At 38.7% G+C, this 19,855-nt stretch overlaps 1 protein-coding gene and 1 long non-coding RNA gene across 4 annotated transcripts in view; both read left to right on the top strand.

Moving 5' to 3' along the window:
- Positions 1 to 19,855, top strand: part of MACROD2 (mono-ADP ribosylhydrolase 2) — a 1,866,240-nt gene that overhangs the window by 869,359 nt on the left and 977,026 nt on the right. The window lies entirely within an intron of this gene.
- LOC116657919 lies at positions 3,148 to 18,935 on the top strand. Its single transcript, XR_004313093.1, has 3 exons — positions 3,148 to 3,158; positions 12,814 to 12,821; positions 18,692 to 18,935. It is a non-coding gene; the product is annotated as an uncharacterized LOC116657919 (long non-coding RNA).

Here is a 19,855-nt window from a genome sequence, read left to right as displayed (position 1 = left end):
GAGAGGGTGTGGAGAAAAGGGAGCCCTTCTACACTGTTGTTGGGAAGGTATTTTGGTGCAGCCATTATGGAAAACAGTTTGGAGATACCTTAAAAAACTAAAAATAGACTTAGCATATGATCCAGCAATCCCACTCTTGGATATATATCCAGAGGGAACTCAAATTCAAAAAGATATATGGACCCTAATGTTCAGAGCAGCACTATTTATTAGCCAAGACTTGGAAACAATCTTAATGGTGACTGGATAAAGAAGTTTTGGTGTATATAAACAATGGAGTACTACTCAGCCATAAAATAGAATAAAATAATGCCATTTGCAGCAACATGGTGGACCTGAAGATCATCATTCTAAGTGAAGTAAGCTAGGAAGAGAGAGAGAAAAACACCAGATAATGCCACTTATGTGTCAAATCTTAAAAAAAAGATATAAATGAACTTATTTACAGAACAGAAACAAACTTAGATATAGAGAACAAAACTATGGTTACCAGGGGATGGGGAAGGGATAAATTGGAAGTTCGAGATTTGCAGGTACTAACTACTATATACAAAATAGATAAACAACAAGTTTCTTCTCTGTAGCACAGGGAACTTTATTCAATACCTTGTAGTAACCTATGATGAAAAAGAATATGAAAACAAATATATGGATGTACATGTATGAGTGAAACATTATTCTGTACACCAGAAATTGATACAACATTGTAAACTGATTATACTTCAATTAAAAAAGAAAGAAATAATAAAAAAGGATGGTAGAGAAAGAGTCTTCTGCTCCTGAGGAAGGTCACATGGCAGAAGAGCATGTAGGTGGGAAGCTGTTACTGCAGCCATCTTCAGAAAATAGTCTGTCACACCTTTCCTCCCTCATTCCTCCCCACTTCCCTTGACTCTTCCTTTTCCTCCCTCCCTATGCATAGAGTTGAATCTGTGTAAGATGACTGTATAATGGTTTAGCACCACTACAATACTTTCAGTGTATTCAGTGCTTTACATATATTTTACATATTCAGTAAATCTTTATTTACATGGTCCTGAAGTTCTAGTGCCTAGAAATAGAAGAGAATTCTTCTGTTTAATCATTCAATATATCCTGTAAGGAATTTGAAGGGACTTAGTAATTACAGTTTCCAAATAATCAGGAATATGCTATTGAAATGTTCTCCAGGATTCTACTTCAATTCCAGGGTGTAGAGCAGAACAGTTTGGACTGGTTTGGGAGGGATGTTTACAGTTCCCATCTTACTCTCTGTGCACGTGAAGAGAATTGTGGAGGTGTGGATGCTTGTCCAGTTTGAATGGATTCACCGTCACACAGCCAATCAGGGAAGAAATTACTACTGGCTGTCACTCAGCTCTGCTTCATTAAATGGTGTGCCATCTAGAATTTCTGCAGCTAGAAACTTGCTGTGCTCCTTTTATTCATTGAGACAAGTTGATATGAAAACTACTGGAATAATTAAGCAATAATGTTTTATACAAGTACTTACAGTTACCAAAGCATTTTGATATACATTTCTTGGTTATTCATCCCCACATCCTAGTGAACTAGGTTGTTTTTAACCCCATTATACAGTGGAAGAAATGGGGCTCAGAAATTCATCCAAAAATCATGCACTTAATTAAAGGCCATATGCTTTGGTCAAGGCTCTAAAGTTCTATTATGTCACATTGATGTGAAAGACAGATACCCTCAGGATTAGCTGCAGTCTTTAAGGGGCAGTATTTACTTCTCATGAAGTGGCAGAGGAAGGGCTTTGCTTTGCTGCCTTTCTGTGTAGACAGTGATCACTTGATTATGGAAATTCTGCTGGAAGAGAAGTGAGGGAAAGTTTTCAGAGAGAGATTATTTGAGGACAGTGTGAGTTAACTCTGAGTCAATAGGATTATTTGATGCCACTGTTTATTTTCCCAGCATTGAAGGTGCTCTTGTAGCTTTGGCTGCAAAAGACTATGCTCTTCTTCCTTATTTAAAAATAAATAAATAAATAAAAAGAGATAACTCTGAAAGACCATGAAATCAGCACAGGACTTGTGAAAGTTTGTTATCCACACCAACCATAAATAAAGGGCAGAGAAGTCATGTTTCATTCAACAGATACTGATTATGGCCCTTTTGTATGAAAGACGGCACCAAGTCCTCCGGGAGTAACATGTATGGAAAAGCACGGTTCTGCTTTCAAAGAACTTAATTTTAGTCAAATAAAAGATAGTTGTACAGTTAAAATAGAACAATGAAAGTGGCAGTTCCCTAGATGAGGTAAGTTGAAGTAGAATGAGATTTCCAGAAAGGGAACCTTCACTTCTGGCCACTGGAGGAGAATAATGGAAGCTTGCGCAGTATTGGCACTGGAAGCTCAAGAGAATCGAGAGGAAATGAGATACCTAATATTAGAAGTTATTGTAGCAATAAGGAATGATAGATTGAACTAGGGCGGCAGCCAGTGGGAAGGGTCAAGAGAAAGCTGAAATATGAAATGTGTGGAAATAAATTTTATGAGACTTAACAATTGATTGGATATAGTGGATAAGAAGAGAGGAAATGGTAAAATTTGGGATCTGGGTAACGAGAAAGTTGGCAGTTCTGTCATGTATATGGGGAAATGATGATGGGTGAAGAGTATGTCGCAGTGAAGGTATGACCTACCTAGATCCAGAAGCATGTATTTATAAAAGAGTATCTCCAAATGTTTGGGTGTGGAGGCTACAAGGGATAGTGCTGTGTCTGGGCCTTAACAGTTCATTTATGCTAATGCTGAACTTGAAGGGACCAGATCTAAACCTGGAAGGAAGGAGTTGTGTAGAGACAGCCATGTTGCAGTAAGTGATTTACACATGAGGAAAATGCACAACCTTGTAGGAAAGAAGAAAAGCGAGTAACTACATTTACCTTACTCTCCTTTACCCCTGCAATCTCTATCACCAAGGCCAACTGAAAACTCAAGGGCAGGGGAGCCCTACTGATGTGGTCCTTACCATCCACTTCCTGGGGCACAGAGCAGGGGAGGGGAGGAAGGGGATTAGGCTGGAGTGGGCAAACACATGGAGATATGTGAATGCCTTGCAGATTGTATGAGCTGAGAACTGAGCCTGGGTTGGGTCTAGAAGAGCTGTTTGCCCCATGGCACACACACATAGACACACACACACGTGTGCGTGCACACATACAATGACAGCCAAAGCCAGACCTTTGGCGAATGAATTTACTTAGAGCAGTTTGTTGGCACTGTTGCCATTATGGGCCAAGTCATTGCTGGGGTCTGTCCTGTGCATTCTAGGATGTTTATTTAGCAGCATACGTGGCCTTTACATACTAGATGCCAGGAGTGCCCAGCCCCCATGTTGTGACAATGAAAAACGTCCCTAGACATTGCCAGATGTCCTCTGGTAGGAAAGAGGGGAGGTGCAAAATCACTCTCAGTGAGAACCACCAATTTAGTGGCTGGATTAAAAAAAAAAAAGCGGTCCAGGGAAAAGGAGGCCAAGAACCAGCAGTTGGAGAAAAGAAATGGACCCTTGGGGAGTGCACTGTCCTGAGGGTCTGGTGGAGAGGGATCCAAGTGGGTGTGGCCCACAGCGGGAATGTGGTAGAAAATTCTGCATGGGGACTGGATCCTGATGGGAGGCAGAAAGGAATATAACAGATTGTTAACAGGCTGAGATGGGCAGGTGGTGAAGGGGGTAGCCAGCGTGGATCTAATTTGGCAGCAGAGAGACGGAGAGAGGGAGAATGGTGGTTTCAGCAGGTGGGCTTATGATTTGCTTCGGGATGGAGAACATATTGGTTGGCTGAGTGGAGGAAACCAGAGACAGAGGGAATTCAGAGATAATAGTGAAACTAACATGTACAGAGCAAGTGACAAAGGGCTGAGTCATTGACAGTCACAGCAGTTCCTAGGGTTGCAGGGTGGGTGCCCTATGAGCCCCATTAGCAGGGAGGGAGACTGAGGCACAGAGTGTCTACTTACAACCCCAGGTCACACAGCTAGTAAGTAAACAGTTGTTTGTGCCTGTGCTGGAAGGAAGAGAGAACATTATTTCAGTGGCAAACAAAGAGACATAGGACAAGCAACTAGAAATAAGGATGGAAGGAGAAATCAAGCAAAACTTGTATATATTTGATGTATAACAGGAGGGAATTATAATTCTTAGCTTTGAGTGGAATTAAGTCTCCAGAAGGTGGTGTGTGAGGCCCTCTGCAGAAGCTAAGAAAGCAGAGGCCAGGACAGATTTGGGGCAGACACTGAGAGAGAGGTGGCTCCTCCTTCAAAATGTTCTGAGCACAGTTGATCTAGTTGTCTGCCCACAAATGCTTCTCTGATCATTTCAAAGACTCCAGCGTTACTGGGCAGCTCTTTTCCTCACTGTCTGGTGAACTTATTCCCTGTTAGCCCTGTAGCACATCACAGCAGATTTAGTGTCTTAAAACAGTACAGATTTACTCTCTTTTAATGTTCTGGAGGTCGAAGCCCAAAATCAGTTTAAACTGGGCTCCAGGCAAGCCGCTGGCAAGGTGAGTTCCTTCTCGAGTCTCTGAGGAGAAAATTTTCCTTGTCTTTTTCCACTGCCAGTGGATGCCTCGATTCTTTGGCTTCTGGCCCCTTCCTCCATCTCCAAAGCACATCACTCCAGTCTCGGCTTCCAGCCTCATTATCGCTTCACTTTTCCTCTGACTCCGACTCTCCCTGGATCCCTCCCACAAGGACCCTGTGACTGCACTGGCTCCTCTTGATAACCCAAGATAATCTCCTCATCTCAAGGTCCTTAACTCGATCACTTCTGCAAAGTCCCTTCTGTTATATTAGGTTACATTCATGGGTCCTAGGGTTATGATGTGGAAATATTTGGGGGCTATTTTCAGTCTATCACAATCAGTTTCTAGATTATATTCTAAATAGATGGAAGTGGTGTCGCCTGGGTGTTGAGGACATGGCCTCTTTTGCTGGGGTTCGAATCCTCACGCTGCCGCTTCCCAGCCCTCTGGTCCTGAGTCACTGATTTAACGTCTCTGTGCTTCTGCTTCCTCATCTGAAAAATGGGGATGGAAGCATTTCCATGTGTTGTTTTGGGATGAAGTCAATGCGTGTACAGCATGTCATGTATGAGGCCTGACCGGAGCTGAGTATCCAGCAAGTATAATCAATTATTATTGTCAATTATTTTATGCAAACACATTTTCATTAAAGTGCTTTAATTAATTAGAAGAGGGCCGTCCATTTGGTGAGCCCATTAGATTAGGCTGGGTCTCTAAAAGCGATGGCTACATGCTCCAAATATGCCATTTCCTTGCTGATATTACAAGGGAATAGAAACATAGGTGTGTCAATATAGCTCCCCTGGGTGGACACAGATAATAATCTTCAAATTCGCCCTTGATCAGAATTGGCATTATTTATAGTCCAGGAAAGAGTCTGCTACACTTTTTCTTTTAAGCAAAAATTTTAATAATAATAGCTTTCCCCACCCGGGGACAAAGTGAAAACAGAACTTTGGACAAGTCTTTGCCATGTATAGCGTATCAGGTCAAGCTCTTTTTAACACCTCAGATGAAAACAAAAACAAAACCAAAAACAAATTACTGCAGCACCCAACTTAGCTTTTTCATTTTGTTCTTTTTTCTTTTGACCTCTTGGTACTTCATGACTTTTATAGGTCCATGTTGTTAGGTAATATGAAAGAGGAAGAGATCTGAAATTAGAAAACGACTCAATCAAACATCAACACACACAGACACACACACACATACACACAAATTAGTATCTGGAGTGATCTGAAGGCCAAACTGGGCAAACTGGAATAGTTGGTTACCCTGAATGTCACCTTGGGCAAATCCTATATCCTCTGTACCTCAGTTTCCTCAGCTGGAATCAGTGCTGTGATACCCATCTTATGGGGTATTTATCAAAGGAGTTAATGGGTGTAAAAGTGCTTGCCTGTTCCCAGCCCCTTATAAGCAGCAACATGTGAAAACGGTGATGATGATGGTGGTAGTGAAGATCGTGGTGGAAGTTCACAGGAGGGAGAGGGGGAATCATCACAGAAGCAAAACTGAAAGGTCTGATCCAGGGAGAAAGTAAGGAAACACAAGAAAATGATTAACCTTGTGGTTTGGAGTGTGGCTAGTAGCTTACTACGTATTCTGTTGATTTTATTTTCTAATGGCACCAATATAATGACGTTTTAGGAAGAAAAGTGCACCCCTCAAATGTGCTTTCTGTTAAGTGGGGCAAGCCTCCAAAACTTACGTCTTCCTGTGTTCACATTTAAGTCTCAAGTTCTCCTTACTTAGAACACGAGGTGCACTGACGTGTGCTGGAATTCCACCTTGTGATGAAGTCTCCCAGTGATGAGCTTCACAGGAGCCAGCGGCCTTGGTTTTTCCCTTTGCTGCCATCGTTGTAGAGAGGAGCCTGAGAACAGTTGTTTCAGAGAGAGTTTACATGCCAGCATATTTGATTTTGTTGAGATTTTCCTATGTCCCACAGAAACGAAAGTGAGGGAAAGACATGTGTAATATCTCTCCACTCAGCACCAAATTATTCTGCATTAAAAGAGAAGTATTTTGAAATTTCTATTGAAGTGGCCTCACAGCTCCCTATCACAGAAATAGACTCTTTTTTTCTTAAGTTGACTAATTCACCAGGTATTTACAGCGTTATCAGAAACCACTGAAGAGTCACAAGTCATTATGTCCACAGGCAATGGCCAGTGTAATGACATCCTTTAACCTTGCTAGCTTTCCCAGTTTGCCATTCTCAGTCACTGGGCTCAGTGCGTACTTGTTGGTCATTAGCCACCATCTGGCTGTGTGACCTTGAAAAGATCATTTAAAGCCTCTGGACTTTAAATTTTTCCCACAAAAGGAGGAATGAGAATTCAGTGATCCCCAGGGTCCATTTCACCTCCAGAACCCAGCAACATGGTTCTATGATGGTTTATCCGTCTGGTTAATATTTGAGAATAAATGAGAAAGAAGATTTTTGCAGCTCTGCCAACTATTTCTTTTCTGTCCATGGTTGCATTGAAAACTACCCAAGTTGCACCTGGATTGCAAAGGGTGGCATTGCTATTTTATTTCATTAAACACAGGATTCATTAACACAGGATGTTCATTAACCAAAGGCTATAGGAAAATTTGTACAATTCTTATTTCTAACTATTCTTCAGGGATTGATCTAGAATAGTGTGCATTTGAGCAGATATTGGATTCCAGTGAGCTGTATACTTTCATTGTGTGTTGAAATATAAGTTGGCATAAAAGAACCAGCAAAAAAGTCATTACAGTTTTACTATTGGTTGACAGAAAGAGGAAAAGAAATATTCTCTGAAAAGAAACAGTAATGTCTTGTTAACAGATTTTTTAAGAGCATACTTTAAATTGCTTATTCAGAGAAGTCTACTTCCCAACACTTCAAGCTTCATGGAAAAAAGAAATGGTTTTTGATAAGTTATGTGAGTTGTGTTTCGACATAAATGTCAATGTTTGATCAGAAGTTTTTTTCACAAATGCCAATCTGGGAGGCCAGCTAGTTCCATGAGTCATTTTGTTTAATGAGGAAACTGAAGTAGTCATTTTTATCTTTTGTTCTCACATTGGAAACCCTTCAAAGAAAAGCCACTCATTCTGATAAAACAGAAAAATACGAACTTTGGGACTAGACAAAACAGATTTCAGTTTTGCCTCTGTCATTAAATTAACTCAGTGGCATTGGAATGTTCTTAAAATCCTCGGAGACTCACTTCCCCATCTGTAAAATGGAAATAATAATACCTTCTTTTCAGCAGAACTGTGTGGATGAGATGACACATCTAATTTGCAAGCTGGGCCTGGCCCATGGTAATAATGCTTATTGAGTGCTTATCATGCTCCAGGTGCCTTCCTGAGCACTTTGTATATATATGTATCACCTTATTTAATCCTCCCAACAACCCTATTGAATGGCGCGATCATTATTTTCATTTTATAAATGAAGAAACAGAGGCAAAGAGAGCGTATATAATTGGCTGAGGTTAAATAACTACTAAAGTTATTCAAGTCCTCATGGTCTTTTGCTCTAGGGACTGTATTTGTGACACTGCACCGTCCTGTGCCTCAGTGGGTACTCAGGAAGTGGGCGCTGTTTTTATTGACTGTGACGATGTGCGTAAAGCACTGAATTTAGAGCCTGGCTGCAAACCCAGGTGCCTTCCTAGTTCTCGCTCTCACTCACACAGCACAAGCAGGCCTTCAGCAAGTCATGTCTGTTTCACTTCCTAAGCCTCTCCTTCTGCCTAACTCACCTTCTCTCCATCATTCCAGGCTAGAGCAGAGGCGTCCCAGCAAGTGTTCTCAGCCCCTAGGTCTCGTCTCCCCTCTCCTCTAGATTGTAGCTAGAGGGATTCTCTAAAAACAAAAGTGCAGTGTGTTTGTGACCTCCCCCTAGCTGAAACATTTGGGCAGTTTCCCACTTTTCATGGCTCTTAATATAAAAGCAAGTGTCCCCACGTCCCCACCGTGGCCTGCAAGGTCCTCGCTGAGGTGAGCCAGCCTCGTCCATAGGCTCTTCCTTCACTTCCTGCTCCAGCCACACCCTTGGAAACATGAATGCTCTTCTCCCTCAGCCCTGGTCATTTCTTCTTTTTCTTCATCTCAGCCCAAAGGTCATTCCTTTGGAGAAGCCTTACTGTCATTCTAATCATATGCATATGTGTGTGTGTGCACGGGAATTTATGTCTGTGCATTTCAAACAATAAAGGGCCTCAAATAACGGTAGGTAGTAGAGATCTTGGAAGTCTGAATGGCAGTTCTGGTGGCAGCAACCCTTCTTGGATAGACGAGACTTTTGAAATATAGGGTTCATATAGGTCATTAGAATGAACCAGTACTTCTGGCTTGTGGAAGCAAGCGTGGTTGCTAAAGCACAGCCTAGGGTTCCAGCCTCCACTGGGGGCTGAGGGTGTGGATTCCCTCCAGCTATTGAGGACAGAGCCTGGGCAAAAGTCAGTTGTTGCTTAAAAGGACTGGAAATTCAGATATCTTCCTAAGTACAGTAGCTCTCTCCTCTTAAAGGCTTTGTGATTGAATTGTTTTGTCCTCTTTAGGAAACTCAACTTTGATTATCCCTCCCATCCCGCTCGAGTTTTAGAACTGCCTTAACAGTTAATTTTTATCCAATTTCACTTGTATTGTTGACACCAGAGTTCAGAGGGGAGAAGGGTACAGTGAGTCTTTTAAGACAGGGAACTATATTCAGTAGCTTATAATAACCCATAATAAAAATGAATATGAAAAATAATGTATATGTATAACCAAATCACTTTGCTGTACACCAGAAACTGACACAACATTGTAAATCAACTATACTACATTAAAAAAAAGGGGGGGGGGCCCTGGGGTAGACTTGAGCAAAAAACTAGCAGTAGAACACTTTGTGGTAAAAAGGTCTAAGTTTTTGTTTGGTTGGTTGATGTTTTGCCCTGTTGTTTGTTTGTTTATTTACTGAATCTCAGATTTTAGTTCCTTTTGGCTATGAGGCAAAGCCAAGAACATCCCCAATAATGAAGGTTTGCTTAGTTACTTCTGTGGCTTTAAAGTTCTCCTTTCACTTTATTTTTCTTTCCTTTTTTAGTGACTTGAAATCAGCTGCTTCTTCAGTTTAATGAGCAAAAGGACAGGTTACATTACATCAAGATTAAAGGAACTGCTAAATGGTCAGGGCGGGGAAGTTGTTCAGGGAGCCTATAATAAATAATAATAAGTAATTACTGCAGGTCTGCTGTATCTAAAAACTGTAGGGAAGAGGGAAGGAGAGGAGAAAAATGGCTTCAATTTGAGAATAACGCATCAAGAAAATGAGTAGGAAGCCCTGAAGTAAGAAATTTATGGGCATTGCATTGGAGACTGGGTTGGGGCGTGCCCCCAGTCTGAGAGTAATGAATTTAGTAAAGGAGCAAAGTTATTTTCTTTATATGTACCCTACTCACCATGGTCCACTCCTCGCCTCCAAGCTTTTGGGTTTACTGATCAGACTGTATCAATACCAAAGGCCAGATAAGAATAAAAAAGAAATGCCAGTTCCGGATTCTGCTGTCCTTTCATTGTCTCTGGGAGTTAGAAAGTCACCTTGAAAATGGGACATTTTAATTCATCTAACATGGCCATTCTGAAGTAAACATGTAGAAATATTATGAATCATGGCACTCTTGAAAGGGGTGGAAAGAATCAGATACTCCAGACCTGGGAGAGATATCTTAGGAACTCACACCATCGTCATTTCAAATGTCTCCAAAGACGGCCAGCTAGCACGGGGACCCTCACTCAACTGCACTTTGAGCACCCGACCTAGATAATTCAGGAACATTTTCACCTCGGGATGCCAAAGCAAACACTGGGCCTGAACTTTGCCTCTAGAAGGACATTTTTCTCCACGATGCCCTTTTGAATTCCCTGCAGATGTTTTCATTACTGGCATGTAGAGGAAGGAAGTTCCCTCTGACTAATAACTCTCTGTTATTTCTAGTGGAGTGATCATTTGTCTCTTCTGTCCCTTTGCCTCCCTTTGTCTCCAGCGGTGAGGTGTGTATCGGAAACTCTGCATCCACTTGACCAGCCTTTTAGGTCACAGCAGAGGGGACTGCTCATCAGGGTCCCTCATAGAGGGCTCACCTTCCAAAAGAAACTTGTCAGAGCTCAGTTGTTGGCACAATGGATTAACAAGTGCTTCCAGCTGATGGAAAAGCTTTCTGGGGACCTAATGAAGGTAGTTGGAAATCTCAGTTTCTTTTTTTTTTTTTTTTTTTCTTTTAGGCTGATAAATGATTGTGATTCTTTCTAATCTAAGAAATGTCGAGTATTAAAAGCCAGTCTAGTAAGGTGTGTGGGAGCGGCCATACTGTACAGCCTTTGGTTTTAGTCTGAAGAAGGAAAATCACCTTTGTATTTTATCTTGACCAGAAAGTTGTCCTCAGTGGAGACAGACTTCATATTTGGCATAGAAACAGCTGCTGGGTGATTCCTAGGCCATTAAAGACAGGACACCTGGCCAGGTCTGAATGGCTGTTCTTTCCTGGTTGCTCGTTTAAATAAAGGTCAAGCAAAAATTCTCTTTCTTGGTCTTCACTTCAGGAAGAAATGAGGGAGTGACTACAATGTTATCTTCAAATGAGCATTTCCTTTTTCCTTAGGCGTCTCTTTATGGCCCTAATTAAAGTTAATGAATGACCCAGTGTAGGACAAGGGTTGAGTCGCAGGAGAGCTCACCTGAGGTTCCCCGAGGTTGCACATTTTTATGGGAAGTGACCTTCAGTTCCCACAGATCCATTGTTAGGCAATCTCTTAATTATAGACTTTATCTTTCTAAAACATTCAAATCACACGTTAGCCAAATAGCTGAGATGCCTTTCTGAGTGCCAGAGCTCTTAAGTCAAGTTAGCAGAAGAGGCTAAAGTTTAGGTAAATAAAAGGACCTGTTTCATAAGTGATTCTTCACTTTAGGTGTTTATGAAAAGGCTCTGAAAAACCTTTAGAAACAGCAAACACATTAAAGAAAAAATCTTATTCTGAGCCCCCAAATATAAACATAAATCAGCTAAAAGTAGAGGTGCTCTGATGGGGGAGTTTGGGGGATGGGGGAGGAGCTGGGGGGACGTCAGGGTTCATCCTGGCAAAGTTGCCGCTGCCTGAGTTGTTCCAGGCTCACTCCTCTCCCCATCACCTCCTCAGGATCTTAGGAGACCACAGAACCGAATTCTCGTTCAAATGCAAAGCATTTACTTGGCCTGCAAATATGTAAAATTCAACTTGGCGCTGAGTTCTTAGGACCCTTTGGTGCTTTTACATGATTTGGCATAATAGATGCTGCACTGAGTCTTTGACACATTCACCCAGAACCCTTGCATGAAGACAAGGTGTGGTATCCTTAACGTCAAGCAGTTGAATATGCTATTCCTCTGAAAAAATGCCATTTCCAAAGAGTTTTGGAACTGCCAATGGCCTATTTAAAAGCTGTAGGGGAGAAAGAAAGTTAATTTCATTTTCTTTTATAGTCCTCCCTCATTTTTAATCCCTAGGAGTAGCAGTATTTCTAGCTGTTAAAAGCAAGTACTTTTGAGTCTCAGCTCTAACACGTGATTTATGGCAATTTGTGTCACCTCCTAGGGCCTCAGCTTTCTCATTTCTAGAATGGGATGACAATTAAACCTGCTTCACAAAGCTTCTTTCAGGGTTAAAGGTAAAAAGCCTAATCCAGTCCTTGGCAATTAATAAGCTTTCAGAATGTGTTACCTACTCTTATAATCACTGTCACTGCTCTCATTGGTATTCAGCAACTTATCCACATACTTTTTCTCAACTGGACTTGGCTGTGAATTCTTCTAGACTGTTCAGAAAAATGAAATGTTTCTGCAATGTGCAATTCTTTGTCACACTATTCCAATGGTTTTGAAGAATAAGTTACAGGATCTGAAGGCATTTCCAAAAATGTGTTGAGTAGAGAAGCTACTGTTGACTGTGTTCCAGCCTCTGAAATGGGTACTTGTGAAGGAGATGATGCTGTGGACTATGGTCTAAAAGAACAGAAAATTAGTTTACTCTGCAGACACATGTCATAGTTTTTACACAATTTCCTAGTTTCACTAGCCTGTCAAATATGTATTGAATATCTGTTTTATGCATAATATGTGTTCGATTCTCTACGTGACCCTGTTATGTAATCCTTCAGGATGCTTTTAATAAGGTTCATTGATGGTCGGGACTTAAGACATAGGATAAAATCTCATTAGTATAAGTTTCTGAAATAAATTCATTGCTATTCCGAGGTCAGAGAGGAGGAAGTCTTCAGAGTGAAGCTCTGGGGCTGGGAGAGATGGAGAATTACCTCGTCAGCTTGTTTTCAGGGACCAGTTTCGGTGTTCTCTGTGCTGAGAAATGGGACAATCTGAGTTGATGTGGAAGATTTTGATGAATATTATCCCAAGTTAGATTTTACAGATATCAAGCTTACTCACCCACCCTGGGTTTTTATGGGACAGAGGCAAGGAAACCAAAGTTTTGCAGAAGAAGAGCTTTAAATTCTCCAGAGGGATGAATTTGACTCTTAACCAGCTGTCTTTGTGAAACCTGAAGGAAGGAAGGAAGGGTTTCTTCTGAAGCTCCTGGCGGAATCGTTATCTTTGAGTGGCACTGACGCCTCGTGTAATGCTCACCTCTGAAGATATAATTTATTTCACTACAGGCTAAGAACGAGATTTGACACATCTGAGTGGTCCATCAGTAGGGGTTTACACTGACCATTCTTTCTCTGCATGGAGCTTGGTTTTAAAGATCACAAGTCCAGCATCAACACTGGCTTGAAAACTATGTGACAAAGTTTATTCTCAAACGTAATCTCCTCTGGTGGGAAGCTGATGAAATACAAGGGATTATATATGAGTTTTATTTTAAAAAGTTCGTTTAAAATATCTCTGTCCAGAATTCTTGAGGACATCTTAAAGTACAGTTTAATATTGAAATTATTTAGTGTAAGTAATTCCATACTTTTCATATGAAAGTATGTATTTGTAGATATTAATAAAAACTTCAGATTAGGAAAAGAAACAGATAAGTTCATATAAAATAAAAATAACACACAGTTGAATTCATCAATAAGTATTTGTGAATACATAATATGCACAAAGTGGGGTCAAGATATATGTGGCTATGGGTTTGTATGGCTCAATTACAACTTTTAAAAAGTATTTCACCCTATAGTAACAGATAGAATTTAGTCATTTGGAACAATCCCAGTTATTTCAAATATTGCTCTTTTGGATGAAGAAATCATATTGTAATAATGCCTCATAATGAATTAATTGATGAATCAGCCTGATAATATTTTAAGAATGGAGAAATATTCTGGGTGAGAGAAAGTTATTTTGATGTTGTTTTGGATCTAATTAATAATTTTAAAATTTTAATTTAACAATTATTAATAGATTATTAACTAATTATTTAATACATATAACTCAATAATTTAAAATAAAATATTAAATAACATTTATAATTATATTTATAATAAAAATTATATGTGTTAAATTATTTATAAAATAAATATTAAAAATAAATAAATAATTTTAATTAAAAATAGTTAATAATCTTTATAAAAGTCTCTGGGGACCTTGATCTACTGTGGTTACAGCTGTAGCCATTTTGGTCCAAAATCAGTGATCCAACATGACCCTCAGTTTGGGTCAGTTTTGGTAACAGCTGTGGAATAGGTGAAGCAAAAATTTACAATGATCACTTGCCCAGAATCCACCAATTGGCCTGGGACTCCCCTTGATTCCACAAATCCTAAGCTTCAGAGAGGAGCCAGCTTACCTACATCATGGAAAGGATTTGGAAATGTGATCAGCCTGAGAGGTAATGGGTGGGAGATAAGCAATAAGGAGTGTTGAATGTCGACCTTTAGAAAGGACATGGCTTGATTAGTGCCACAAAAGGAGACACGTTTTGAGTTAAGAAGCTAAGGGTTGTTATTTGGCAGCTGCAGGTGTGCCAGCCTGGTTTATTCAGGTACCTTCGGAGACAAGATCTACCAGGACCTGAGATGTTTTGCTTAGAAAACCCTACATAAGGACCTTGTTTCTGCAAAGGCCAAGAGAACTGAGAACTGTGTCCCTTGACTGTAATATGTAGAGTAGTTTGGATATTCTGGAACTCCATTTAGCGGCTTTCAGCTGGGGGGAGGCCCCATAAAAGGTATTAATAGAGAAAGGGGGCCACTTATTACTCACATGCTTTTTTAAAAATTTTTATGTTTTTTTATACCTTTTTTTAAAAGAATTGAAGTATAGTCAGTTACAATATGTCAATTTCTGGTGTACAGCATAATGTCCATTTGCAGATATTAACTACTATATATAAAAATAGATTAAAAAAAACAAATTTCTTCAGTATAGCACAGGGAACTGTATTCAGTATCTTATAATAACTCTCAGTGAAAAAGAATATGAAATGAATATATGTATTGCTCACATGCTTTGATCCGGGACCCTGCTTAGATCACAGCCAGGGGGTGGGGTAGGAGGGTGTGGCGATACATCTGTCCTATGAGATTGCCCCGGATTCTTGACTGGGCACTCAAAAGAAGGTTTCATCTGCTCACAGAAGTAGAAGCTGAGTAGAATGAAATAACTAAAAGCAGCCAGACTGTAAAGCCAGGAAGAGAAATCAAGAAGGGGTAGGATTCTGTATCTTTCTATAAGACTGCTTTTTTTTTTTTTTCTTGTATTTATTTAGTTTCCATGTGAAATTCTTCAAGCTCATGTAGTTTCTTGCCATGTACACAGCTGACTGGGCTTGCTGCTTCTCTTGATGAAGGGAAATGACTTCAGACACCTTCTACCTTCCCCAATCCTTTGTAAACCTTGAATGATGTCAGTACAAACATCAAGTGAAAAAAAAAATTCCCCAGATTTTTGGTCACCACCTGTACACGGAAGAAGTCCTTTATACTGGGAGTCACAGATACCGTTAACAACAACTTTGCATCATTTTTTAAAAAATGGCTACATATTAAACCTAGACATTTCTGTTCTTGGGTAAACTCCAACTATACAGTAGGGGAAGTCCTCAACCTCTGCACTGAATATACTTAAGCCTTAATTTTTCTCAGACTGCCTTGAAAGACAGACCTTAGGGATTTATTTTATGTACTTTGCAAAGAAGCAAACTGCAGCTTAAAAAGACACAATGCTCCCTCTGTCTCTCAGCTCAAAAGAAAGGACTGGGATACGGACCCAGTTAACCTTATTTCCAGACTTCAATTTAATTTAAGTTATTACTTGTGCATTGCCTATCTCAAACAGGGATTTGATGTAGATTGCAAGCTAAGTTGTCTTTCAAAATAGATCTGACTGCTTTGGGGGATAGATGGACCTGTAAAGTTTTAAGGGCAAAGTAAGGCAAAGGGTTTTAGTTGACAGTGGAACAGAGTCTGGACTTGTTTGGGCATAGACTGCAATTGGATTCAGTTATCCTGCCTGTACCACCTTTATTAATGCTTCAAGTCTACAGGTGCACAATGAATAAACACTTTGAGAATATTTGGATCAAAACGGTTACAACCGTGAACAATCATTCACTCATTCATCCATTCATCCAACAGGTGTGTATTGAACTTCTAAGGTGTCAAGCACTTTCTGACCCTGAATGTCCTACGTACATTCATGTTTTTGCCGTATTGTGGGGGTCGGGGGAAAGAGATAGGCACTAACACATCCATGAACACATAATTACAAATTGTGGTAAGAACTATGTTAAATACAGCAAGCAGACAATTTCAAAGGTTTTTTTGTTTGTTTGTGGGTTTGTTTTTTTTTTTTTTTTCATCTAGAACTTATTTGAGGCTATGCCATAGAGAAAACCACTCATTTCTTTCTGATAGATGGTTTTAGGATCACTTTTTGGAAGTGATATCTTTTCTTAAAATATGAATTTCCCATCTGCAACATTCGTTATAACAAGCTTGCACCATTGTGTCAGAACTGGTTTAACGATCTTGTTCAGAGAGTAAATAAAACACAGTGGAGTCTGTATCTGTAGAATTTAGGTGTTGTGATGCATCTGCCTAGAAGCTAGTTAAAATGCATATTGTTATGACATTTTGGTTAGAAACAAGCAGACTTTGTTGTCTAGCACAAAAATTCAATGACATCATTATCATTATTGTTACTAGTATTACTAGTAGTAATCGTGTTTGCAGTTGGTTCTAATTACCATCACTACTTACTATCACTGATAATATACTAATGCAGTAGGTTGACATAGGGGTTGACTAGTTGACCGTTACAATATACAATTAATCTAAAGTGAAGTGGTACATTTTTCCTGATCCCATATAGCCTTTAAGATGTAAGAGGATTTAAGTAAATTCTTTTGTTCCACTATTTCCAGAGATTAGATGTAAAGACTTTAAAAAGATGAAATGATTTGATAATCTTTTCATCAGAAAGCTATGATATCCTCAATGCCACATATGCTATAAACCAGAAGAATCCTAAGTTTTAGGCCTGCATCTAGTTTGTAATTTCAAAAACCAAATGTTTATACTTAAATATTTATAAATAATGGTTCACATGCATGCTTGCAAGTTACAAGAAATTTCTTAAAATATTAAGAACTGAGAAATTTTTCTTTGACTTTTTTTTTTAAATCACATTAAAAAACCTTTCTGCTTATGATGTTTTAGAGATATTACTGCTTGAAAGCAAGAATTTGAAATAAAAGCAAATGACAATAGCTTTCTAGGCTCTAATCCTTTGTTCCCACTAAAAATATCTTTTGGGTGGGCATGACATTATCCATCTTATCTAACAAATACAGTAGAATACTTAATGATCTTCCATTGTATTCTGGAAAATAGACTGCTCTCTGTCTCCCCACCCCACTCCTCCCTCCTTCCCCTTTCTGGCACTTTGCCAGAGCTGTCTGCTTCTTTCCTGGAGTCCGGTAATTGAAGGTAATTTTTTAGAAGGTGGTTTCAATTATCTAAAACCAGTGGAATGTTTAACTGCCCCTTGCTATTGGTGAACTTGTTTACATTGGGATTTCAGATGAATTCAGATTACATGCAACCAGATGTTATCTGCTATAGTAGCTTAAAAAAATTGTATGACGGAGGGGGCTTTACTGCCATATTTAGGTCAACTGCCCTCAAATTTCATAGTAGCGTGCCACTTTGGGTACACTTTTGGGGTAAACTTTTAATCACAACTATGATAATACATGTCCTGTGTTCAGTAAATAAGATCTTCTCATTTTCCATCTGTCTTTATAGTATGTGATACTGATCAGAAGAATCTGGGTCTCACAAGAACATTTTGTCACCTATCTGGTTGGAGATAATAAAATTATAAATTAAAAGATCATTCATGTTCATATTATGCCTAAACTTCACAGATATACTGTCATGCTGCCCAGATAATAGAAAATAAATGTTGTGATATTTAATAAGAAAAATATATCTGAAGCAATAAAAGTCATCTGTGAACAACTAAATGCTCTAGCTTGTAGACAATTGAAGACTCATTTCCTTAACTGACAGCTTAAGGGAAGGCTTAGTAAGATATACTGTTTGTACAGGTTGAACTTTAAAAGCTGAAAGAAAAGCTGAATACACATATTTTAACTTAGGAAACATAATTTAGGGTGAAATTAATCTCTATGAAATAATTATTTGCTTTATCAAGGGATTTGGAATATACTTAAGAAGTTTAAAAATAAAACAAGTTGGCTTTCAATGTGATTGAAGTACAACTTAGCCTTCAAAGTTTAATTGTATGTACATTTAAAAATATGTATTTTTTATTGAATCTTCAAGAAAGCATTAGGTATGATTGTTTTCACTATAGGTAGGGGGAGGTCATCCAAGAATTGTTTTAGGAAATAAGATAATACACAGACATATGCATACAAATATACACATGCATACATATGTATATACACATATAATATATATGCATATACATACATATACAGATGCATACATATAATCCTTCTTCTTCTCACTTAGCTGTATAGAACTTAGCATACTACCTGAACATAGTTGGTACTTAATTAAATTTATAAATGAATCAATTAAAGGTTCCAGGACCTTCTGCAAGTCGAAGAAAGAATGCCTGGTGGGAGCTGTAGCCAATGCCAAAATCATGGCCAGGGAGGAAAGAGTGAGTCAGGGGAAGAAAACATTCTTGACCTGTCTTCTCACCACCTGTTCTTGTTGAACTTACCCAACAAGGAGTCAGATGACAGGGCACAGTTTGGAATAGTAGGTAAGAGGTCAACCTCTAGAGGCAAAAAGGAAGACAGAGAAGAGTGGAAATGGATATAAAAGAACAGGAAAAAAAAATAGCCTTCCCATTGGCTCTATTCAAATCTATTCTTATAATTTAGACCTGATGAAAAATGCCATTGACAGTTATTTTACCACTACTATAGATTATAGTCTTTCTAGGTAATGAATCTAATTAGTAATCCAATCACTGTTTTTTTTTTTATGACTCACACTACGTTATCCTTTTTTTTTTAAATGAGAATTCTGATTATGAACCAAATATTAAATGAATATAAAAACTACATCATAATATTTCTTTTTTCAATATAAACTGTGTATGTGGCCTCTTAATAGCTAACTATTCACACAGAACACAGTGTTCAGGTGCAGAATAATTTGAAAACTAAAATATAAAACATTAGCTGTCATTTTTGTTTGGGTTTAACTCATCCTATGGGTTCATATTTAAAAATAAACTTGACGAGACATTATTAGTTATTTGATAAGTTAGAAGAGGAATTAAATTTCTTAAGGTAATTTCATGGGCAAGAATTTAGATAAAAGATAAATAGGAAATGGAAAAAAAAAAGTGTGGAGTCTAAAATAACCATGTGGAAGACTCATTCAGTTTCAAAGGGTTAAATTCATCTTGGTGTTATGATTAAAAAAATTCGTATAGAGTATATTCTCTGACAGTGGAGTTAACCTAGATATTAATAACAAAATGTTAAATCAGAAATGTCTAAATGGTTAGAAATTAAAAGACCCAAACAATTTATGGACTTAAAATATCTTGATGGACATTAGAAAATATTTTGAAATGAAAGATAATGAAAATATTACATATTGAAACTTGCAGAATTCAGCTAAAGAAGTCCTTAGAAGGAAGTTTATAGCAGTAAAGGCATGTATTAGAAAGTACGAAAGGCTGAAAACCAATGACCTAAATATTCATTTCAAGAAGGAAAAGTACAAGAAAGGTAATAATAAAGAGAAGAGAAGAAATAGATGTAATGGAAAACAAGCACAAGATAGAGAACTTCAAACAGGTAAGAACTGCTC

The sequence above is a fragment of the Camelus ferus genome, chromosome 19, assembly GCF_009834535.1.
Source record: "Camelus ferus isolate YT-003-E chromosome 19, BCGSAC_Cfer_1.0, whole genome shotgun sequence".
Lineage (NCBI taxonomy): Eukaryota > Metazoa > Chordata > Mammalia > Artiodactyla > Camelidae > Camelus > Camelus ferus.
This window is presented reverse-complemented; position numbering and strand designations above follow the sequence as displayed.